Genomic DNA, 25,399 nt, shown 5'->3' with positions numbered 1-25,399 from the left:
ATAGTCACTGGATAAGCTAATATCGGCCGATATTATCGGCTGGCCCATAAATCGGTCGGGCTCTACTTATCATGTTTCTTCTTTTAACGTCTTTTCAAAGCTGACACTATTCTGCTGTCTTTTTCTTCTTTAGCCATTTAACTTCCGTTCACGTTACCCTCATTCCTGTCATAAGTACCAGTGTGAGGAGTCCTGAAATAGTGACGCAGTGACTCAGGTTGCCAAGGAAATCTGTTTCGAATTCACATTATTTTGAATTAGACGTCAGTATTTGACACCAGCTGTTCGATTACTGTATCACATTAGTCAGGATGACGATATATTGCCTTATCTGTGTTTTGTCCCACGCCTAATCGAAAGCTTATCAGGGAAAGTTTTAAAAGTGGGAGTTGTCCCCCTATGAATGGTATTTATTTCAATCAAGCCTTTATTGAAGTCCCGTAGGATCACAGAGCAGTTGTAGTGGGATAATTCCTGCGGATCTATATTGCGTCTCGATGGGAGAGAGGAAGATCTGATATCAAGAATGTGAACATGTCCCAGGGCGGGAGTTTGGGTTACATATCCACTCTTTTATCTGACATCAGCGCTCAAGTTAGCTTTTGTGGTCGGGGGCCATCAAAACTGGATCATGGAAGCGGTGAAAGCAGAATCAATATAGTGGAGAAGCGAGGACAACGTGAGACGCAGTGGATTGATGCACCTGGCCTTCACACTGCCAAAGTCATTTATTGTCAGTAATTGACAGAGATAACTCATAGACAGCGCAGTGATTTGTAGCTGTCTGCTCCTGTGCGCATCAGGCTCGCCACTCTCAAATTTGCAGAAGAGTCTGACTATAGAGGCTGCTGAGGAGAGGTTTGTGTTCATACAAGTCGTTCCATCACGTACATGATACACTGAAAGCCTGATGGGCCCTCGACGAGCAAAGTCATATTCGTTGCAATCTTAAAATTGTGTCTCTGTATTGGAGAAATTGAAAGCCCCAGTGAGAGACAGAATGCCCACAATAAATTAAATGGAAAAGTCATAGAAAACATTGAGTGGGATCAAACTCATATAAAGTCTACAAAAAAAAAACAGAGTGAAGTTTGGTTCAGAGACCCAGCAGAAGGCAAGCCTCAGTCTGAAAAGTATGACCTTGAAATAAAAAGTATTTCTTTGAGTGGTTAAGGGTTTAACGAAGCAAAAATTCTATTTTGTCAGCAACCTCTTCAAGACCATCCTGCCAAGCACCTTGCTTCATCTATTTAGTTTTTGCAGTGTATGTCACTGTGACTATTGCTACCTGATAGTATATATTTCTAATTGTTAAGAAATTACATGAACATACTAAAACTAAATATCCACCATACAATAACTAATTTTTTTTCCTTTAAACACATTAATTTTACGTTTGTGAGAAATGTTCAACACTGGAAAATTGTATTTAAAACAAAAAAGTTAGCCACTAAGTTTCAATCCCGTATTTACAACCTGATCGTATAAAAACACTTTGAGAGAAAACGTTTGTATCAATCCACCAACAACTTCACCATTTACTCCAATCTCATTGGTGTTTTGGGAAACATGCAGTGCCTCAGCTGTAATCACTGAACATTTTCAAATATGATAATAAAAATAATTCTCCCTTATATAAAACCTACATCTTCACTAGAACTAATGGGTACTCTAGGGTTTGGAAGATGATTACGTTTGAAGGATGGACTAATATGCTGCTGATTTGAGTCTTTTTGGATTTGTAGAAAAGTTCATGTAGAAGCAGTCTTCTGCTTAATGTTGGTGTTAAAGACATTCAAAAGGTTAAATGAAGAACTTGAACAGCAATGTGTCTTCTTTAAAACTCTGTCCGCCTTACTCGGGATTATCAAGAGAACACACCGTCAGGAGGTTTCTTTCTTTGATAGAGAGCATTTCCTGTGACAGCCTGGTACAGAGAGTTCTGAGGATTACACAGAGTAACAAGGACAATGATTCAAGTAGAATGTGCACAGTTTAAATGCATTTCCCCCATAAAAACTCAGGCAAATAAACCAAACTCTCAGCATGGTTGGATAGAACATATCATTAAAGCTCCTGAGGAAAATTTAGGTTGTATCAATTATGGACAAAGTGGTACTTTATCTATTTGCTAACATTGTCTTACACTTGAGTTAGAAGGTTTTTTTAAAACCAAAACTGTCATTGTGCTTTCTTTTAACAGTCAAATTTAGAATATTTACCGTGGAAAATGTGAGAAAGGCTTCTTCGGCAGTGTGAAGTTAATCACTGTGTGCCGCCTACCCACCCTGTGGTCGTTTGAGGCCTTCATAGTGACTATTTCACAGTTGTTTATAGTGTTGATGATGATCTAACCTGCTTTTGTAGGTCAGAAAGAGACATCAGTATCTATTTCAGTTTGTTTCTTAACAAGTTAGAAACTCCTCACAGGAGCTTTAAAGTAAACAGAGGCTTTTTCTTTTAAAACGTCACCTGACTTCTAAATAAGACAGGTATACTGTGACTCATGGGCGAGTCTTTGAGCGGTCCTTAATGGAAGGGAATGGGACGTTAAGTCCCGAAAGAGAATGGACATGTTGCTGCTTGTTGAGTGGGACAAAGTCCAAAAGGAGGCTCTAACTTTGGAAGCATATACTCTCCACAGCGGGATGAATTAAACACTGCAGACACGGTTTTACTTTCTGGTATAAGAAGTACAGCCTGCTGGGTTCGGGGGCTCCTGCTTTAGTACAAGGACAGTCTTAATGCACTATTCAAATAAACATTCCTCTGAAAACTGTGAAATGTCATAAATCTTTAAAGGGCTCAACGGTTCATTCAGACATTCATAATCGGCTGCAGAGCTGTTGTGAGAGCGGATGTGGGAGGATACAAGCTGAGCGGCCTGGTGCCTCTGAAATATTGATCACACCTAAAAGAACCCAGAGGTCTAACACAGGCTATATTTCACACCTGAGAGAGTCAGGAACAGCTTCATTGAATGGACAGGCACAAAATGGCTGCCACCTTCCTTTACTTGTGCTTAAGCTGCTTCTATTGTAGGTAATTGCGAGGATAATACCAGTGAGTCCATTAGCTAGTTGGTTAATGCCCAGGAGTGCCAGCTAGTGTTAGCAGCACAGACTGTAGAAGAAGAGTCGGTGCATTTTTGAATACCAACACAAGCAGCAGCAGCAGCAGCGTTGCAGAGGGAGGTAATGGCTTTGACTCCTGTGCTCGGGCTCAATGTCAAACTCGGAGCCTCGCTCTTTGATCCTCTGCCGCAGAATATGAATCGCGCAGGGTCAGCCTTATCAATTATTTACACCCACTCTTTCTCTGTTTCCTGTTTGTCCGCTCTTGTGGCTGTAACTTGCCCTGACACTAATGGCCGATGGCTTGGTGAAAACATTTATCAATGTTACAGCGGAGTCCTCTCCAGCTCTATACTATCACTTTCAGCCTTTTGGAACTGAGAGTACTGACACTGCACTGATCCTAATCATCACTACTATACTTTACAGAACGTGTCTTGGCTGCGTTGTCTCAGCAAACTCACTGTCCCTGAAAGAACCTTTACTTGCTGCATGCTGTACAAACAATGAAAAACTACAGAACAAAGTTCACAATATGCTCTTCCTGAATACATTTTGATAGTTTTGAAAGTCTTTTAAAAAGGACAACATGCTCCTTGTTCCCAAACTGTAATCTGTGAAACATCTTCTCAACATTGCCATGCACATGTTTCATTGTAAAGAAGCCTTATGAGTTCAGAGGTTAAATCACACCTGATTAACTGAGGCTTTAGCTTTGAAAATGGCAGGCTCGGGTTCAATTCCCGAACCTTGGCCATTCACTGCATGTCATCCCCTGCTCTCTTATCCTGCTTTCTGACTCTACTTGCTGTCCTGTCCTCTTAATAAAGGCATGACAAGCCCAAAAAGTAATCTTGAGAAAAAGGGGAACCATCAAAAAGCATGATGTGTTTTTTTTTTCTTTACATTTTTATACACCGAATACAAAAACCACAGCCCCATACACACCAGGACAAGACACATGTTCATGCTTTTTGACTGAATGAATAAGTATCATTAACACTCTTAAAAAAAAAAAAAAAGAAAGAAAAGCTTTTGTCAACATCATCCTAATGTGTGTTATTTACTGACCTTTCGAAGCACCTTAGAGAGTGTAAAGGACAAATTTAACTGCTCATACCTGTATTAAAAACCAGGATTCACATGTTTAAAAAACGATTGTTGGATAAGTTGAATTTTTGAGTTTTAAACTGAAGTTGATAGTTGATTTGTTGTTAAAACCAGATAAATGTTTTTTTTTTTTTATCATTACAAACATCCATCCCCCGTATTAATCCACTTTATTGTGGTTCTAGACACAAAAAAATCCCAGCTGATGAACACGACAAGCACTACCTTTCTATTTCTCATTGAAGGAATACATAAGTAAGGAGCTTTAGAAAGTACATCTTAACATGTTATGTTATCTAATGTATTCTAAATAAACACAGAACTCCTTTCCTGGAGAGCAGATCCTTTAAAAGGAAGTGAGTAATGCTCTCTCTCTCTGTTTATGGTCAGAATACTTCTCAGCCGAAGTCATTATAATGCACACTGCATAATTACAAGCTTGCTAAACCACTGAAGCGTGTTGAAACTTAAAACAACCATGAATTTTCATATGTCTGACCTGCTGCTACAGTCCTTCATTTGCACCATTACAATGCAGAGTTCAGCAGCCGGCAGCAACGAACGTGCAATCAGACAGTGCACACAAAAGAACACACACTCTCCACAACGCCGTGATCGTACTAATACTCAGCTTGGACCGATGTTCTGCAACAGCTGTTAAGAAGGTGCCGGGCATAAATCTTTAGCTTGATTGCATTTAGCGCTGCACTGGCGTCCATACAGAGAAAAGGGCCGGTTTTATGTGACCTCACGCAGCACCACGTTGGGCCACACGGTCCCTGAGCACCGGGGGGCTCATTTAGAAAAAAAGAAGGAGCCAATGAATGAGGATTTGTGCTAGATGGAATAATATGCTGTGAAAGTCCATTAGGGACCAGGCTAATGAAATTGAAACAGCTTGGTGATCAAATTAGAATCTGTTCGGCAGATATTTAATTTAATGTGCCGCTGAATTTGAGCACTTTCTATTCGGTGGCTCCAGAATGAAACCAGTGCACAATAAATCAGGCGGGGACACAATCTATCCAACATTCTCTCCTCTGCTCATTTTTCTGAAATGAACAACTTTTCTAATGTCTGTATTTGCACAAAGCCTAACCGCTTTGTCAACAAAGAAACAGAATCAAACATAATAACTGGAAAAAAATAATAGTTCAAACATGCGGTATCTGTGTACAACACAGAGACTTTATCTTTGACCTTTTGGAGCGTTTCCCGGTGAGAATACCTTCAGTCACAATGGCATGCATGGCTGCAGCTGCTCGGTTAAGAGTCACGATTTGAAATGATTTGAATAGGCACACAACAGATTCCTGCTTGTTTGAAGAGCTGCCCTCTGTCTTTTGCACGCTCTCCTTAGCATGTCTGGCGTAGTATGCAAAGCGAAACCACATGGGGAGAAAGAGAAAAGAAAACAAAAAAACTCAACAGTTGCTATTTTAGTTAGAAAGCTGCATCATCCCAATTATCAAAACTGATGGTAATTATTGGTGCAAGAGGAGAACATTCTCAAACAGGGGGAAGCTGTGTCATGGAGAGTCTTTCTAATAAAATGGGATGGACAGACATGCTCTCCTTTTATTTGTGGGGCCACCATAAAGACGTCTTTGAGCGTACAGCAAAGCTCGGACCCACAGTTCATTGAGTGAGACAAAAAAAAAAGAGACAGACAGACAGACAGAGGGATGACAAAAGAGAGAGATGCATCTCCTCATCCATCTGTTTTTGTACACATACTATTCTGGGCACGCACGTCCAGGCACAAACAGACGGGCGGATGAATGTAAACACACAACCATGCACATGACCACACACATACATACACAGCAGGTTGTTTTTTTTAATTTGTCACATCCCCTTGTTTGCCCAATGTTGTCGCTGCACGCTGCATTAAAATTAAAAGTGCTAACACTCACACGCGTGCGGGAACAGGTGTAATGCTAATGGCTGCCTTCTACAGTAGACAGCGTTCTGATCCCTCGCCGGCTATGTCAGGATGAGATAGCGGAGGGTGAAGGGGAGTTAAAAGAGGGAAGGGACCCTTGTTTGGAAAATAAAGGAGATGATGAAGCAGAAAAAAAAGGGCCTCCTCTGTTCTCCGCCAACCGGGGGGGGGGGGGGGGGGGGGCGCGGAGGTGGTTGCCAACGTAGGCGCTAAAGCTAGCTGGATCACCCCAAAACACACTGGCAGCTGAAGGGTGGGTGGTCTGTTGCCATGGGTAACCTGCCTGGGATCAAGACGGTGCCCTCCACCTTGCCTGCTGAGGTGTCAGAGATGAAGGTGGAGGGGGGTTGAAAAGAAAGAGAAAAGACTCAGAGGATGAAAGTGGACGGGTAAAAAAAAAAAAAAGAAGACACCAGCCGAGAGGCTATGAGGTGAGGTGGAGAGTGCTGCACAAAAATGATTAACTGAGAATGGAGTGCATTAGGCACCCTGGTCCCATCCACTCTCCTCTTTTTCTTCTTCTTCTCCTTTCCATTTCTCTCTGTCTTCGATAGTCCACTGAAGAGGAGATTCATTTTATTTTGATTTGAGATTCATTTTGTTTCAAATCCTCAAAGTCTTTCGGAGATAATATCAATTCGTGAGTCGCTCCCTCCCACTAAGCACCCGAGATACAGATTGCTGCTGTTTAAATTTGCACCATTCACAGTGTAATTGCTTCAGCTAGGAGAGATTATGATTGGGTAAAAAGATAAAGTTGCAATAAGCACAGTTATAATGGGGATATATCAGCAGGGCTTGTGAAATGTGTACAGAACAATACCTCTACAGGGAACCAAACATCTCGTGTTTACATCACTGCCATCTGTGAAGCTTCAACAGTGGTGGAGAACCGCTTAGTATATCCCCTCGAGTATTGTTGAGTTTGAAGTACCTGTACTTTTCTTGAGTATTTCTAATTTATTGTGCTTCACATAAAGACAAATTATAAGCTTATTAAACCGCATTACAGAAGCATAAAGGAATTGTTCCTTTCAATTTTGCCTGTCTACTTTAAAGCCCCCGTCATGTTTCAGATGTCTCTCTGTTATTAGCAATTCCTTCAAAGACCTGTTTCCTCCACTAAACCTCTCAGAGGGATTCATTTAAGTATCGGATCAGAACGTAGGAAGTTCCAATTATCTACCATTTCTTTTCTTTTTTTAAAAAAAGGGTTCTCAGAAAAGTCAAAATTGATTAATGTAAATGTGTGCAACAGAACATTGGGGTTTTCTTTCTTTATAACGCATAAGTCATAACAAAGAATCCGCCTGTAAAATCTTTAACCCCTTCAGGATGTGCACAATCTGAATCAGGAATATGGAAAAACAGTTCTAAGATTTGTTTTTGTGCTTGCTGCCTTCAGTTAGATCGGACAGTGGATAGAGTGGGAAATCTGGGTCGCCTGCTTAGAGGACTAGAGTCTCAGAACATGGTATGCGAACTAACAGCTAGGCCATCAGCGCCCAATATGTTTATATCAATACTGTAGAACAATAATTTTAAATGAACGTTTGTACGATTTTTTTTTTTTTAACCAACAAAAGTATCTCAACTGCAAAATTAAACAAAGAACATTTTGGAAAAGAAGGAGAAAAAAGTTAATCCGACCTGTTGTTCACTACTCAACAACTAAGTCCTATTTAAAGTTAATGGACAATTGACCTATGGCTAAGCCTCGCCCCCCTCCACTCACTCGGACAAACAATCAACATTCAGTGACAGGCGCTATGGCAGGTGTCACAGTAGGAGACATTTCGCAGGAGGCCATTGATGGTTGATGAGACAGAAAGATCAGATATCATCTAGAAGTCACCAAAAGGGTCTAAACTACGCACTGGAGGGAAATCATTTTATTGTTGAGAAGGTCAATAAAAAGCTTCAGTTACAAGCCAAAATGTACAGGTCCGAGTGCAAACGTGATGAACCGCATCTCATTGCCATCATCATCTCCGACAACAAGATAGAGGATCAGCATTGCTCATGCACTGCAGGGCAAGAAGTGTAATTTACCTTCAATTAATTAGCCTAACTTGACGTGACTTGTAAAATAGGCTACGCTAATTGCTAAGTGCCTTTAAGACCAATTTTATTGTTATCGCGATATGAGCATTTGCAATTAACTTCACAGAAGTCTGAATTTACTGCGATACAAAAAAGGTAATGTATTTAATGTAAACAAGCAATGCTTTGTCATTCAGCATTTGTACATTTTACTTATTGGATGGAGGCCTGAGGATAATGTTTTCACACCATTCTGAGGCAGACAGTGGAGCTCCAGTTAGCTATCTATCTACAACCCCCTTGGTTAAACATGAAGAAGATTATATAGACATTAATGTGAGTTACAGTTAATACCATATGCATCCTTTACTTTTGTTCACTGAAATGTTCGTTTTTGTTTTCGCAATACTGAACAAAGTTGTCACATCGCATATTTCATATCGTGCAGGCATAGATGAAAATGTGTTAATAAGGATTGACATGTTTTTGCAAAAGTAACACGTTTTTCCTGGAAACTTCACAGACTTCTACTTGAAACAAATCCAATCTTATTCATTTTCCTCCAGTAAAAGACGGGGACACTTCCTCCATCACTGGCTTTCAGTGCATGCACATATCTTTGCCTGCAGGTGTACACTGCGCCGTGACCTCGGGCAGATATAATCCATCTAATGTATGAAAGAATACCTGCGCGGACATAATGCAGCGGCAGAGTCAAAACCCTCCTGCGGCGATGTTTCAGATGCCACACTGGGCAGCATATGCCATCTCTGTGTGCATGGCTGTCAAGTCAGCTTGATACTGGTCAACAGTCCAAGTCTCGCTTTGCATTCTCTCATTTCCAATTCATGACCACATCCGGTGCATTAGAGCTGCGTTAAATCAACCAGAACGGCACCCAACTCCCTGGAATGCATAAAAAGATGATGAGCTGTGATGACGGATTAAAGATGTTTTTGAAGGAATTGTTTGACTGATTGTTCGGCTTTACCCTACATTATGGAGCGACACTGTATTCAAGTCATCAGCAGGGGATGCATTCACACTTTTTTTCTGTTGATAAAATGATTGTTTTCAGCAAAAAAAAGTGAAATATAAGAGTGGGTTACACCAGGTTTTTCAAGATAAGACGAGCTATCAGACCCCCTGCTGCTAAGCAGCGTGGGTTATCTCAGCAGCTGTCTAAATGTGTCACAGCCGTTTAGAGCTACTTTCATGTATGTTTTGATGCTGAGAGGTGATATGGACTGAGGGCACAGGGGAGAAAGAAAGACGGCGAGATAGAACCAAGAAACAAACTTGAGTAGCTGTGTGGAGGAGTTAAAAAAAAAAAACACAAGGAGACAGATAAAGAGGAGCGCTGAAATGGAGACATGAATAGCCAGCACCTAAAATGGCTGAATAAACAGGAGGATATCTAGGTCGGTCCGTCTCTCCCACTTCAAGGAACATTGAGGCAACTGCCCTACTTCTTTGAATGCTTTGGACACTTTCAGGGCGAGCTGTCGTCAGACTGAGTCTCCACTACATCTCTGGATACATTAAAACAATGAGGCCTGTCTTAAAACAAAAAGAGACAGAAAGTCTTATTTATGAGCTACAAAATAATAGCACATTTGCATTCACCTCTACTCACATCCTCCCTGCGTGCTTGTCCCTCCTTGTCAATTATCCTACATAATTATTTCTCCCGTGCTATTCCAAAAAAGGCATTATTTTTCATTAAATTAATTGGCCCAAAAGTAATAAAGCACCAGTCATCTTTAAAGGCAATTTTCTTTCCCATAATGTGAAACTGCTAAAAGATAAGTGCATATCAAAGGCTCAGCAGATAGCACTCATTGCGCCTCTCCTCTCTCACAATTAACAGGGCTGCCTGCAGAGAGGAGCCATGAAATCTAGGTGATTGGAATGCAACGAGATGCCAATGAAATTCGGAGAAAAAGCCATTAATGTTAATCACGGGCTCCGAATGATCAACGACGCTGACGCTTTTCCTGCATGTCGGGAGCCGTGCATGCATGCTGATGCCTGTTGTACGCATGTCAAGAGTGCACGATCAAAGAAGCTGATGCGTTTATCTCGGCGGCTTTCATCCGACTTTTAAGGCGTCTAATTGCACAGGGTGGGAAGAGTGTGATGGTTGCTGATAAATGCAACATACTGGCATGTGTGCAAACGTGACTGATGTGGTGACAGACCTGGTGAACACATGCATGCATTTTCCCACGTACCCCCACAGCCTGAAAGTGTCAGAGAGACCGATATGGATAGGTGTGTTTGCTCATATATATATATCTTTATCTCTTTCTCTCCTCAGAGATGTCTATATAGAGGTTCACAGAGAGAGCAGGGAATAGGGGAGCCAGGGAAAGTGACAAATATATTGTCTATCTTGTGAGACAGTGGGAGGTTGTTTTTAAATGTCAGAGGGTCTCTGAAGGTCTGTTCCAGGTCGACCAGTGTCGATGCTCTGAATAAAAGAGGACAGGAGAGTCATTGCTGCATCACACACACACACACACAGAAGCACCAATAAATACTATGAATCTGCCCTAACTGCTCGAAAATCTCCAGAAGCATTGATTTCATACGGAAAACAAGTACAAGCATGCTTAGATCTCAATTTCACTGTGTGACAAAAGGTTAACTAAAAGAGAGAGCTTCTCCAATGTGAAAATGGTTTTCCTTTTAAATATAAAGTTACTTTTTCTATCCTTCCCTTTATGTGTGCCTTCACAGTCTGACCAAAGGTTGCTTTATTTTTTAAACACTAAGCTGCAGAAAAAGAGACAAAGAGCGGTGCAGCCTGACGATCACATAGAACCGCAGAGGCTTTCAGAGGCAATTTTTACCCTTGCTTATGTCGAGCGAGCGAGCGCGCGAGCCGCACTCCAAAGGAATTAGGGGAGATAGAGAGATTGTTCATGCATGGTCTCCCGTCGTGCATAATCTGAAACAAAAGCCAAATAATGAAAGGGTGACGAGAAGTTCAGATGGCTTTAAGACTTTTAAGATCTTCATCGGAGTGAGAGCAGAAGTGGTTGAGAAAACAAGTGAATGAAAACAACACCTCCTGCTGGTTCACTCTCCATCTGTGTTCATCACAGTGGAGCAAACAGATCTCTACTCACACTTTTCTTATCACCTCCCCAGCTCAACCTGCAGTGCTAACAAAGCCGCCCACTCAACACCATTTTCTTCTTCTTTCACCAAAAGCTGAATGGAAACTTGACGCTGCCTCCTTCCCCCTGCAAGATTGTCTGGGTCACGTTGGGTAAAGTCGACGGAGTCAGTGCGTACAACTATGAATCACCTTAAAGTACCGATAACACAGTAGAGAGATATCCTACGACATGACAAAGTGACAAAGTAAGTAACTCTAGATTCATATAATCATCATCAAAAGTAAAAGTCGGGGCCAAGCCCTTCCTTTCTTATATGAGAAAATGTTTCTTCAAATTACTCACAACAGATTGTTTTACATTATGCTGGAACCTAGAGTAGCGACCAAACTTAATAGTTACAGCCGATGCACTGCAGCATCCTCCTCCATTCACTTCACTGTAAACGAGTGGCATGTTTCATGGCACGAGCTCGCTTCAGCTGATGATCATTTAAATTAATTCAGCCCATATGCCACTGATTATGACCAGTGGGCTAATCACACAACTGTAGCGTTACACACGTGGAGATGCTTAATAGAACCCAACCAGTCATTTCACTTTACATTGCAGATTGTTTCTGCAGTTAAATGACCACCATTTAGATGCTTAACCCGTTAGTCCATCAATGGCAATTTATGTTATATGTTAGCATCAAGCTAACAAACTTATATGTCCATCACGGACCATATTTGAGAAACTGCCCTTTCTCCATGTGAGTAATGCACCAGCTGCCTCTCCTTGTTGCAAAGAATCGAATAGAGACGTTTTAAATTGTTTTATCAATATCCTAGTTCTAAAGTCGTACACAGTTAAATATATTTGATGGTGTACATTTACAATTTTAAAGTCTTCACTGTCTTTGCTCTCTGCACATGTTTTGTTTGAAAGTAATTAACAGCCTGTCTCGTAGTGACGTCTGTCCCAAATAAAGGCAGGATCATTCCATAGACTGAAGCAAAGGAGAGCCCAGGCTAGTTGTACGGTAAGTACAGTATTAGAGTACGTGAGCGTGGTTACTTTCCAGCACTGGTGGGTGTCTGTCTTCTCGCTGTTGGCTGAGTTTGAGTTCGTCTGTCAGAGAAACCGTCCTCACAGCACCGGCCCTGAAGGGGAGATCAGACACACTGCACTGACTCTCTCTACCTCTCTCTAGCTCTCTCTAGCTCTGTTTTTCCTCTCTCTCTCTCTCTCCCCATATCTGAGGCCCTTGTCTGCCCTCTCTCTTCCTCCCGCCCATCAACATTCCCCCTTCTCTCTTGCCGTCATCCTCCCTGTCCTCTCTATCTCATTCTCCCTCCCCTTCCCTCCCTCCCTCTATTTGCCAGCGTGCGCTCCACTGAGCCAGGACTGCGAACAGGTTACAGTAGTCGAGAGGGGAGGTCCACCAGGATCAGCCATGCGAGGCGCAGATGGGCCTCCTTGTCCATTCAGCAAGCCTGGTGACACAGGTTATAGCATCGGAATGCACAGCATATTTCAAACCCCTCCGCTCGGCTGTAGTTGACAGCCGAGTCAGTGGAATAATGTCAGATAATGCTTTGTAAAATGTCAAAAAATACAAGGCTGTCACTGTCAGAGTCGATTGTTTTTTTCCTCCTCGGTTGCTGGTAGGTTTCAGGGCGGATATCTGCAGAATGTTTATAAGATAAAACTTGACTTTTTTTAAGTTTACTGCCAAAAAGAATTCCTCTGCGATGAGAACCAACCTTCCTTATAAACATCAAAATGGTCAGATTTTAATTTGAAAAGAGTTGAAAAACTTACTTCAAGCTGTTAGACTTCAATTATACAAGATGACAAAACTCTACAGGACCCACACAGTAATAGAGTCTATGGGCAAAAGAAGCTCAAATAAACTCAAAACAAGGCTTAATCTCATCCCTGCCAGCTTTGCAGAAGACATTCTTCATAGCGTATTTTATAATTATAGTGTTATCCAACTTATGCCATCCCCAAGTGGCAGCACTGGCACACTAGAGGAGAAGGCCCCTTAGAGGCTTTTCTGAGAAAAAAAGGCATATGTAATGAGTCATGAGGTCCCTCTTCGCTCCAAATGACATTAATTGCTGTCCAGGCTGAAGCCTGCTGGAGAAGAGCCAACACATGTGCAGGTCAGGGCAATTCAAGACTGAAGAAAACCCACGTCTTCTTTTTTCAAATCTGGGCAATAGCATCATGGCTACGTCAAGAATGGTCACGATCAAAGATTGATGAGTCTTAGTAGAAAGTAGAAAGAAAATCTGATGAATGTTGTATTTATGAGTGATTAAAAACACCAAGGAGTGAATGAGCTGGTTAAACCACAAAAAGAATGAAGTCTTTTCTTTTCTTTGGTTCGTCGGTCGGCCTGACATGTTGGAGCGGGATATGAATAAATCACAGCTGATGTGGGAAGAATGAATTAACCATGTGCCTTCATCCTTTAAACCAACTTAATCAGAGGGATGTTAAGAAATTTAGAGGGCGAGTTCTGGTGGGTCAAGATGTCCATCGTCTTCATGCCTGTCAACTTCGTGCTGACTCAGCTGTCATGGCCGTATAGCCTTAGATGTGCCACAGGGCAGAAGGAGCAATAATGTACACACAACACTCAGTGACTACACCTACTTTATGAGCCCTGACCCTAAGCGTCCTCCTTCTGTGATTCACTGTGTGTGATATTATGAAACACCCTCACCTGACAAGAATCATTAACCTTTGCCTTGTGATGGAATAATTCTTGTGTAACTCTTTTTTTAAATTAGTTTAATACGTGATTCAGTCCTGCACTTCAATGGGTTTGTAAAAAAAGCAAAAAGAAGACGAAAGTAGAGATACTGTGACTTTTGTTTTTTTCTTCTAGGCGCTGCTGCCCGGTACACGCCCACATTTCCTTCAAAGAGCAGAATATGTGATATAAGTTAAAGATGACCGGTGATGTCTCGATGACATCATCACTTTTTTTTTCAGACTCCTTCAGAGCCACATGAGACCTCATACATCTTTTTCACCAACCAATGTAGTTTCCAAAAATCTGCCTTTATAATATTCTTCTGTGTAAAATATGTTTTCTGCTCCTAGGAGGGTTTTTGAAAGAACTGCGTTAGTACTACTTGGAAACAGAGACACTTCTCTTAAACATTGTAAGTTCGCTCTGGCAGGAAGTAAAGTGGGGACTCTAAAATCAGTTTCAGGAATCTGTTTTTAGATTGTGATTAGGAAACTGATACATAAAAAGACAAAAGCCTCAGAATATTTCTGGTAAAGTCTCCTGCAGAAAACAATAACTATGAGGCAGTTAAGATTAAATATTGATTAAATATGAAAGTTCAGAGAATTGCAATTTATTCCTTCTTCCATTTCACTTTAGTTTAACCACAAATCTCTAACCTGAAGACGACCCCTTACAGAAAACTATGCCCCTCTAAAATACGCCAGGTCAAATCCATATTAGTCCACTTGGGCGCCCAACTAAACTGGATTCTATCGGGGCCGTGGCCTCTTCGGGGCCATCTTTGACCTGACAGGAAATGTGCTGCGTCTGTGTGTCTGTGCGTTCTGTGGCACAGAAGGAGTGCTTAGCAGAACTGGAGCTCAAACCAAAAATAGAAAATTACTATTTTTTTCCCACTGAAGAGAGAGAGAGAGAGGAAATGGCTGAGGGAACCAGAGGAGAAGAACAAGAGATGTGGAGATGGAGGACTCGGCTGTCATGTCCTTGGCCGTTTGCCCCGCCGCCTGCCCAGAACGCCTGAGGATCAATAAAACGCAGAGCTACACTCCATAACCTTCACAGATTCAGAGCTTATAATAATTCTATATATAAGGGACGTCCAGAAGGAAATATCTTTTATCCCTATAGATTGCTTTTCTGATGACCCCAGCTTAAAAAAATAGTGATATAGTCCTTTTTGTCTCCTTGTCAATAGAGCTTTGTCATGGTGAGAGTCAATAATGGGAGGATTAAATAAATACACACTCGCACTCGGTAAAATGCACAGGTACTCACTTTCACATTTTCACTCCATCTGTGAAGGAGCTTCGCACTCAAATTTGATCCCCCTCTTTCTTTATCAGCGAGGTAGAGCGAGGGGGGGGGGGGGGAGGACTTCTTGCTTAATCCTCCATGAATACATTTGCAGTGTGTACGTATGTGTAAGTGCGCGTGTGCGTTTGTGAGGGAGCCAATCTGCCACGCCGCCGCAGATATTAAAGGCAGAAGTGTTTTTTTTTGTTTGGTTTTTTTTTGCCGTCTTTCTGCTAGATTTATTCTCTAATGTTGATGTTTATCACTTGAGCAGGATCGCAATCCATCATCCCCCCCCATGTCCTGTCGATAATTCGAAAGGGAGTCAATTTGCTAAAATGTGAATCTCATTCTTTAATTTGGTTTAACTCCCCTCCTCCCTCTCCTCTTTACTCCATCTCTGTCTTTTTGTCCTGTGGCGGCTCAGGTGAGAGACAGCAGACGAGCGCAGAGTGGCTGTAACAGGGTGACGCGCAGCCTTTGCGAGAGGATTTAGGAGTGTCTTTGGAGCCGAGATGGCACCTCGCCTTGTCTGCGAGTTGCACCTCAATCGATTCAAAATCCCTCTGATCTTTCATTAGGTGCTCGTCACAAGCTGTCCCGCTCATCACTCAGCACACACAGCAGAGTGTCTGGAGCTATGGGTAAATAGAGGAAATTATGAAATGACTTTCTGCTGACTGAAGTGAGGGGCTTTTTTTTATCTCAGAGAACATCTGTCCCTATGGAAAAAGTGCAGCCACTTAAAGATGGAGGTGTGTGCTGAGCAGTAACAGCTTATTGTGACACTCACACGTTCTATCTGTTGATGTTCACAGTAAATAAATATGATAGAACTGCAAACAGAATAACAACTGTGATCATGATTTAAATACTTTCAGACCAGACAATGATTTGTAAATCAATAATTAAAAATGAAATTTCATCCTAATCTCATGAATGCTCCATTGCTTTACTGAATGTAGTGTATTAAGTGATTTATGAAGCTAAATCATGACATGTTAGCTTGGTGCAGGAGCTGCCGGCTGTAGGAAGTAGCAAGTGAAAAAGCTCTGGCGGGAAGCTTTTGGTTTATGTTGATTTTGGCGCCCCCTGTGGACAAAGCAGTACTTTTAGCATTGTTGATTTTTATCCAGTACTTGAATATTGGAGGAGGAATAAAACACAAACAGGTAGGGTGCAGTTTGGTGACTACTTGGAGACCCACCATGCTGCAACAATTACAGGTATGAGTTATTATTACACAGAAGTAACCAATCTTGTCATGATGGTGTTGTTTTAATAAGTAGCTCATATAGAAGCATCTATATTAATTTCAGTCTGTTTCATTACCAGCTAACAATTCTTCACAGGAGCTTTAAGTTTTCACTTCTTTTCTTTATTTGCCTCCCGAAAACTCAAAGCTAGCTAGTTAACCTCTGGCTAACACATGTATGTGTCAGTCAGGTTCGTCTCTGACTTAAAGGGTTAATCTATCCAACAGCTCTGTGTCGTGTGGCTCTGTGTGCAGTCATAGAGAAGATACTGATGCTCAGTAAATTGTATCGTTTCTACAGTTGGTAAATACAGGAGATGCAATCTGTACGTTGTTGATATTGAGTTTAAGAAAGCACTTTAGTTTAAAAGTGTGTGTGTTGTTTCTCATTGAAATATAAAGGAAATGCAGCTCTTTCTTAAGTGGGGATTAATGATAAAGTAATTAATTAGCAATAGAATAAACTTAGATTTCTTGTGACAAAACAAATCGATGGTTTAAGAACAGAGCTCACTGAGTCCACACCTCTGTTTGTTTAACCTTGGCCTCGACCGGGAGCTTTGGCAGAGGCTTTTTTCGCACTGCAGCTGAATTCAAACAGACTGACTGACCTGCTACCAGCCACAAATCCTACCTTTAGTGTGAAAACAGTGTAGCAGTAAAAAAAAAAAGAAAGAAAGAAAGAGAGAGATAAGAAATGGTCAAAGATAAGAGGGGGAAAGGGAATCCGGCTGGGGTGGACTTAGGTTTACACAACACGTCATTTGGAATTCACAGCCACTGTGCCGAGACCGATCGGAGCCAAGTTTTGTCTCTGATCCTGCTCTGAATTATAGAAAAAAAAAATTCCCAGATCTCTCTATCTCTCCTTTCTTCGCACCTCTGCTTATTCCTTTTTTTCTCCTCTTTTTTTTTTTTTCAGCCGTTTGTATTTGTTCTACTTTTGGATGAACATGACACTCTACACCCCGTCTCTTTCATCTCCTCCTTCTGTCTCTTCATCACTGTGAGAATAGGATTCATGTCCTACCATGAAGCTGTGAAAACACGAGCATCCCCCAGAGGGGCGGCTGTCAGAGAGCAAAGTAAGGAGAGGGAGGCGCTCTGTTTGTATTTCTCATTGAATTTTTCATCCTCACCCATGAAATATACATCGCCGGGGCCGGGGCTCAGGCCTCCGACCACACGAGTACATTGTAATAATGTGGCTCTGTTTGTCCGGCGCGAGCAGTTATTGCTGTCATAAAACAGTACAAGGAGGGATGATGTGTGTGTGTGTCAGAGCTACATAAACTGTTTCCCCCCAAGTGCCTTTTCGTTGACGTGGATGACTGACAGCCAGAGATGTCCCTGAAGAGCCCTCGTATCATGTTTGGAGTGTCAGTGCCAGTGGTGTGAGAATTTGTTGAAGGAGCCTTTGGAGGAGTGTGTGTTTAAGTGTGTGTTTGTGTATATGTGTGTATTCAGATATGTGCAAGGCCATAGCTGACAGTCAGACAATAAGTGATAAAAGGAGCGTGTGGGCGGGTGTTGAGAGAGTGATAAATAAAAAGTGCGAGAGCGCGTGTTACATATGTTTTTGTGTATTCAAGCATGGGCGGTTTGAGAAATTACAAGACCCAAAAAGGATTTCTGTGTAATGTTCATTAGAGTGTGTTTGCCTCTTTTTTCTGTGTTTCTACTTAAAGCGAAGACGCCTGTCAAAGTTGTTCATTATTAATGACTCCGGGCGCTAAACTCTCAACCTCCACTCGTGATAATTCAGTGTCAACTCACAAACATCAGTGCAAATAGATCACAAGCAGACTTTTTTTTTTGCTCAGCCCTATCTGCCAAGACATGACATTTTCCATTACTGATCATATTAGACAAAGTTATCACCAGAACATTATATAAATGAGTGACATAGTCGTAATTAATAAGTAAAAAAGGAACACATTCATTGCATTCCATCTATATTTTTATAAAAGTGCCATCAATTTAGTGGACTAGGTCCTAAAACAGTTACACTTCAAAAAATAAAATAGCTCTGCTCGAGCCACACACTAATCTAGATAACCAAAAAAAAGAAAACCAGACTCAAAAATGGCCCATTTGGTTGAAGTTCTTAAGCATATACATTCAGTTTTTTTGGGGTCGCTGGTAGCCAAGTGGTTAGTGCGCCCCCCGATGTGAAGAGGTTATAGTCCACTAAGTGGGTGGCCCGGGTTCAAATTCAACCTGTGGCACTGGCTTCTTTCCCGCATGTCATTCCCCACTCTCTCTCTCCCTGATTTCTGAATCCACTGTCTTCTCTCTAAAATAAAGACATAAATTTTTTTATTGTTAATTCTTTGATCTGATTGTATTTCATTCTACATTTAAAAAAGTGTTGTGAAAATAGCCAGCACAAACTCGTCACTTCTCTTGAGGCAAGGTAGCATCATTTAATCTGAACAGTGTTCTAATGCATGAAACTAAGTATCACCTCAGTGAATAACCAAGTAAGTGTACTGGCCAGAAGTTGTTGCAAATAAAAAAGAAGCATTTTAAAAGTGTCACTATTAAATGTAGCGTCAGCAGTTTTTTTGTAACACTGTCTTAGGTTGCAGACTTAAAGCGATTATGGGCCCAAAGTTTTAGATTCCAATTCTGATAAGCCTTTTTTTTCAAAGCAGACATTTTCACTCAGTCCTGACTGACGTTTTCATTCCAGTAGGGACAGGTGTTACTAAAACAATAATGATGCCTCTGTTCTGTTCAGCAGTGATTGGGACTGAAGTGGAGGTAATGGACTTGTTATCAGCTGAGTTAAAGTTGGACTGGTGCGTCTCTTACAGTTTCTGGACATGTTTGAACTCTGTATAGTGGAAACCTGGAAAAAAAAAACTCTTTGTTGCTGAGGCTTTCTAAAAGGTTACTATAGCAACTATCACAAGAACACTTGCTTTCACTGTTTAAGAACACATGGTCTGAGTTTTTAATTATTCCAAATTTGCCAATCATACCTTCAGATTAGCAATCATAAACACATTATATTAAGTTATACAACATGTCTGTGTCATGAATTAACATTTTCTAGTCAATTTAAGGTCCTGAAATGACACGGATCACACGGTGGGAGATTGTCTGATTGAAACGTTCTCACACTTCTTAATACTCCTAATGTATGAAGAAACAACCAGGGTGTACCCCGCCTCTCGGGCAATGACAGCTGGGATCAGCTACAGCTCCCCACAACCCCGAATGGGTAAAGCGGTGTTGATAATGGATGGATGGATGGAAGTGCTGATCCCCAGTCATTATATTCACCTGGAGCTGGGTGTGGATCCACACACCTTGCCACCAGTCAAGCCTGCAAACCAGCTGCTCATCTGCAATCAAGCTACCTACACTGCACAGTATAAAAACCGGCTCAGTCTTTCACTCAATGCCGGATTGTCCAATTCAGGCTTTTTGTAAGCATTTTTTCTGCATTAACCTTTTCATTTCCTGTGTGCTGATTTCTGTGCTAAGAGACTTCATTATTCCAACACCCAGCTTCAAGACCTTACCTCTGCAACCTTGCCTCTGACTCTGAAGACTTGAGAAACTGAAGAACCCGACACCGGAACCCTGCTCTCATATCTCAGACCTGCCAGCCAGTATCCAATGTAACAGACGTACAATAAATCACTTCTCAACTTCTGTCCATATTGTGGGTGTTTCTGTTTTCTTTACAAAACTGTACTTTATTTCTCTTCAACAGGTTTAAGGACATTTACGCTCTTTAAACTCAGAAGTAGAAAAAATTATACTGGCACTTGAGATGCGCAGTTAAGAGTGTAAAGCTAAGCTCAACGAGATTGAATGGTGAAAGTTTTTTTTTCCTGAGTATTATCCACATTCACAAATCTGCTCGTCCAAAACTTTGCAGAGACTTCTTACAATGGGGACTGGCAGGAACAAGTCTGCTTAAAATTAATTGGAAACAGTCATGTGTTGAAGAGGCTTATGAAAACAGCTTGATTGTCAAACGCTGACTGTCTTTAACAGCAAACTTAAATGATTCCTTAACCCCTCACACATCAAACCTTGAATCCCAGATTTGAAAAGAAAGCACAACTGGTTCACTGTGATCATTCAGGGTTTTACATCTTCTCATGTGAGTACCTTCTGTCGCATATAAAGGTTTTCCTTCCCACACATGTGCACTCACCATCTGGTAGCTGGTGTGCCGGTTAAGCTCAGCCTGCTGTGGAAAGTCAGTATGTTAACTGTGTCAGCCTCTAGGACGGTGCAGAGTCAACAATCTGCTTTATGGAAATCATAGGAAGTAACCTATGCTACAGTGGGAAATATTCTTGTATATTAATGTAGGCTTGTGTAAATAACAGTAGCAAGGTCAAATGATGCAATCTTGTTCTATTCTGCCTTACAGAAAGACTCATTTATCAACAGTTGCAATAATGCTGACTCTATGCACTGCAAACAACGAGTGGTGGAAACAGCAGTGAGATGTATTTTCCCAACTCTTTATTTCCGAGGGGGGAATCAAATGTGGGTGGTAAGGAAATACAAACTCAAATAAGAAGCTGTAATGCTATCAGAGTCCGTGAGCCACAACCGCGATAATATCTGTCTTTCCCTGCCGAGGTAGGGTAACTTGATAGAGGCAATACATTGCTGGCCTTATACGTGCTGATGCACACAGGTACACATCAAACATCCTATATTAGGTCTGTCAGAGAGAGAGAGAGCGAGAGAGAGAGAGAGAGAGAGAGAGAGAGAGAGAGAGAGAGAGAGAGAGAGAGAGAGAGAGAGAGAGAGAGAGAGAGAGGGGGCTGTAGGAGCAGACCGTGTTAGACATAAACACAAACAGACAGAGACGAGGCTGATGGATGGATGTGGGAAGACAGCAGTGGTTGAGGATCTGAATGAATTATGCATCTTTTCTCTGGCATTAATTCAGTAAAATGTACATGCAGCAGTGTACGTATGCATGTAGCATATGTGCGAGGATGATGAAAATGAAAACAGCATGGTTGGTGCAATATAGCGTTCACCTTCCAAGGCCTTTCATCTCATTCCACACAACTTGTGTCGGAGTGTCCGCACTTCGGCTTTCAATTATCCAGCAGCTGCATCTTTTCTCCATGTGAATCAGTACAGGAGAAAATATCTGTTGAGCGATGGCAGTCTAAGTGTCAGTCTTTTGTTGATGTATGATTTTGAGAAGGAATGATTTAAAACCTGACAATTGAGGTGTAAATGATCGCACTTACATCTTCTGAGTGAGATTTGACATGAAACCATCAACTATTGTCTGACTTTGATAAATGCCTCTGGGAAGAAAGACACATTTTCAGTAATGCCAGAGTAACCAGTGGTTAGCATCAGATGACTTTCTGTTAAGCTCAACAGCAAAGCAAAATTCTTCCCTCTGGCACCATCATTTCTCTGCAGAGTGTCTCAATCATTCGTTTCTGTTGAGTCTCAGGTAAACTGAAAATCTTAAGTCACACAGAGGCTTCCCTCTGGCTGACTTCAGCAGCATGACTTTTTGATTACAACCATAAAAGGGTATTTAAATGTGATATTATAAATATATATATATTGCAACCATAAAAAGATGGGACAATTGATAGCCAAATGGTTATGTTGCACACTCCATGTACTGAGGCTATAGTCCTCATTGCAGCGGCCATGGGTTCGAATCCGACCTCGGTCCTTTGCTGCTTGTCATCCCTCACTCTCTCCTCCGAAAATTTCCTGTCTCTCTTCAGCTGTCCTGTCTAAAAGAAAAAAGGCAAGCTGCTCTGTTTTAGCAGTTTAGCAAGTTTAAATGCCACGTTCATACATACATTTGCAGTTAAAGTTTTCTTTGTGACGGCTCAGCATGGAGAGTGGCATATATTCAAGCTACCTGTAACAGAGAATGGGTTGCAGTGCTCACAGGGTCCTTATCTTCAGCTGTCCTGTTGTGATTTTCACCCCTAATTGGAAACCAAAAGAGCTGCCAGACATGAAACCTGACGGAGCGTTCCCCTTCCCAGCCTCGCCTGACTCCGACTTGTCACCTACGGAGTCTCAGCAGAGTTGAGTTTATCTGGGCTCACTGGAGCTATGATGAGCCAGAATTCAACACCCCCCCCCCCCCCCCCAAACGATGTTAAAGACAAAAGACAGGTCTTTCTGGTGGCTGGTGTGGTATGCACTATGTTCCTGTCATGACCTGTGATCTTACCCAGACTAGGACTTCCGCATCATGTCATCCTCCTCTCTCTCTCTCTCTCTCTGTCTTTGCATCTTTTCTGTCTCTAAATTTAACAACTCTGAATTTCCTCACCCTCTCAACAGACGAGTGCTTTGAAGTACAGGATGCATATTGGTTACACTTGCTGCATCCATAATATCTCTCTTTTATTTACCTTCACATTTTCCCAGCCTTCAGTGATTAAAATTGATGATACATCTTGCACGAAGCCGTGTCTTCAAAGAAATAGAGGGTACTGATTTTCCTTGTTTACACAGACAATGCTGTGGCAGTTTCAGAAATTCAACCCTTAATAAAATTTACCACCAGCAGCACATTTATCACTGGAATGAGGTTACGTCAAAGTCTTCCAAACAGCACAGTTCCTTAAAGTTTGGGCTCTTAATTGTCATGTGTTGTTGTATTGAAGCTACTATTCCTTTAATAACAATAAAAAAATAACTTTTTCTAACTGAATGATGTTGCGGGGATGAGATTCTGAAGGCTTTCTTAATGTGTGTGTGTGTGTGTGTGTGTGTGTGTGTGTGTGTGTGTGTCTTGTGTAATCTTTAACCTGCAGTCGTGTGCACTCCCCGGTGAGAGACTGTGCGAGTCATTACTGGCACATCTAGCCCACGGATTAGTCTTTCCTGTCATGGATTTAATCTGACACACACACACCTCACACCTGAACATACCCAACATACACTTCTACAAATCCCAGCAGTAATGCAATAAGCCTTCCCTTTGACTCACCTTACACTGAAGTGTCACCTGTAATATAAACGTCTCTGTGGATTCAGATTATCTGCGACTATCTGCGACGTAAAAAACAAGAGATTCCATCCCACAAGGCTCCTCGTCCGCTCCACGCCGCCGTATGAGAACTCGAGATGTAAATGAACATGCAAATGGAACACCAGAGGTTGCGAAATGTCGTGCTCACCTCGGCAAATTACCCCAAATTGCCCCTCGGATTTCCAACCAAGCATGCAGTTGTTCTTAGCAGTTTAAATGTAAACACTACAATCAGCATTTTAATTCATGATTGCCAAACAAGCCGTAAGCTAATCACGGCGAGGAGATAATGAAGAAAGCGAGAGAGAAAAAGAGAGAGAGAGACTTAGGAGGGAGTCAGTGATTAGGTCTTGCCACAAAATGTCTGTTTCTCTCGGCGCTCTGGGCTCTGCATGTTTATGTACGCCTTTTTGCAGTCAGAATAATCTGCAAGCATGAGGTACTTAGGTAAAGTTCAAGGCTATCCACAGACATTCATGCTTCTCTGCATGAATTTTACTTAAAAAGGAAGCGAAAAACGTGCATGATTATACGACTGCAGAAGTTATTTTGTTCCCTTTCTGTTGACTCTACCTTGTCACATATTGAGCAGTCAAAGCTCTTATAGCGTGCAATAAGAGCATTAATGCATCACGACTTAGGTGTGCTGATTCTAAAGTGGTGACCAAATGATGGCAAAGGCTAAGGTAATGTCCCTGGGCATGTGGAGACCTTTGGTTAGAGATATATCAGGAATGGACAGGCGTAATGCCTTTAACCTTTTCCTCCTAGATTCATTACCGAAAGCAAAATGCTGACAGCGATGACCTGACGACTGTCATTAGGAGTTGTTATCTGATGACATTTTCAGGTAAGTTCGAAATATCGGCTAATTCAACGGCATTTATGCCACACATAAAACTCACAGAGGCAGATGAGTTGTTTTAGCATCGGGTTAAACTCCATCACATTGCGGGTTTCCTCCAAGAAATCCGATATTCCCACTGCTTCCGAGTCAAAATGTCACTATTCACATTTGTAAGAAGTGAGATCGAGTAGTGGTTTATTTTACTCAAGATGTAGCTTAACCCGCCAGCCTTCCCCGTTAAATAATCACTCAAGGATTGATCAATTATTCACTTCTCACCTGTGGCAAAGAGCTCGGCTCTCTTCATTTGTTCAAAAGAAGCGTAACTTTTGGATAAAAGTGTGACTTGTAGAAGCAGAAGTTTTGATAGTTTAAAGCAGACAATAACCACGGATAATATTCAATAAAACCCACATTGTTTTCACACCCCTGACTGTCAGTACAATGTTAGAAATATTCAAACAAAACAGACAAAAAAAAGTCCTCTTTATAGAACATGCAGCTTCTTTAAATGGATTAGAGAAATGTCCTGTTGCTTTTTTTTTTCCTTTCTATTAATATATTCATTAGCACCAGGAGACTGGTGGAATGAAGACGTCTGCTGCCCCACGTCTCGCAGCCAAATTATAAGAGAAACCCTGCTTGGCTAGCTGTGCTGTGATATCAAAAAAGCTAAATTAAAAATGCATTCCTTTTCCCTCCTTTAGGGGTTCGTGCAATTACTGAGTCAGTTAGCGACGCGGGGAGGCGTTTCCTACAGCCTCCTCGCAAGCTACTGTACATCTTTATGACTTTCTCTCTATGCATGGATTCCCGCTTTTTCCCTCACCTTCACACACACACGTACTTCCACACACTCTCTCTCTCTCTCTACTGTAAAGGCAGCTCAGAAATGCTTCTTGTTGGCCCTCATCCTTGCAGAGCAGATGGCTGCTTTTCT

General features: G+C 41.7%; 1 protein-coding gene across 13 annotated transcripts in view; it reads right to left on the bottom strand.

The window, feature by feature from the left end:
• nrxn3b (neurexin 3b) overlaps positions 1–25,399 on the bottom strand; it is a 312,178-nt gene that overhangs the window by 52,123 nt on the left and 234,656 nt on the right. The window lies entirely within an intron of this gene.

This window comes from Labrus bergylta, chromosome 15 (assembly GCF_963930695.1).
Source record: "Labrus bergylta chromosome 15, fLabBer1.1, whole genome shotgun sequence".
NCBI classification, from domain to species: Eukaryota; Metazoa; Chordata; class Actinopteri; order Labriformes; family Labridae; genus Labrus; species Labrus bergylta.
Note: the sequence above shows the minus strand (reverse complement) of the source record. Positions and strands in the feature narration are given on the sequence as shown.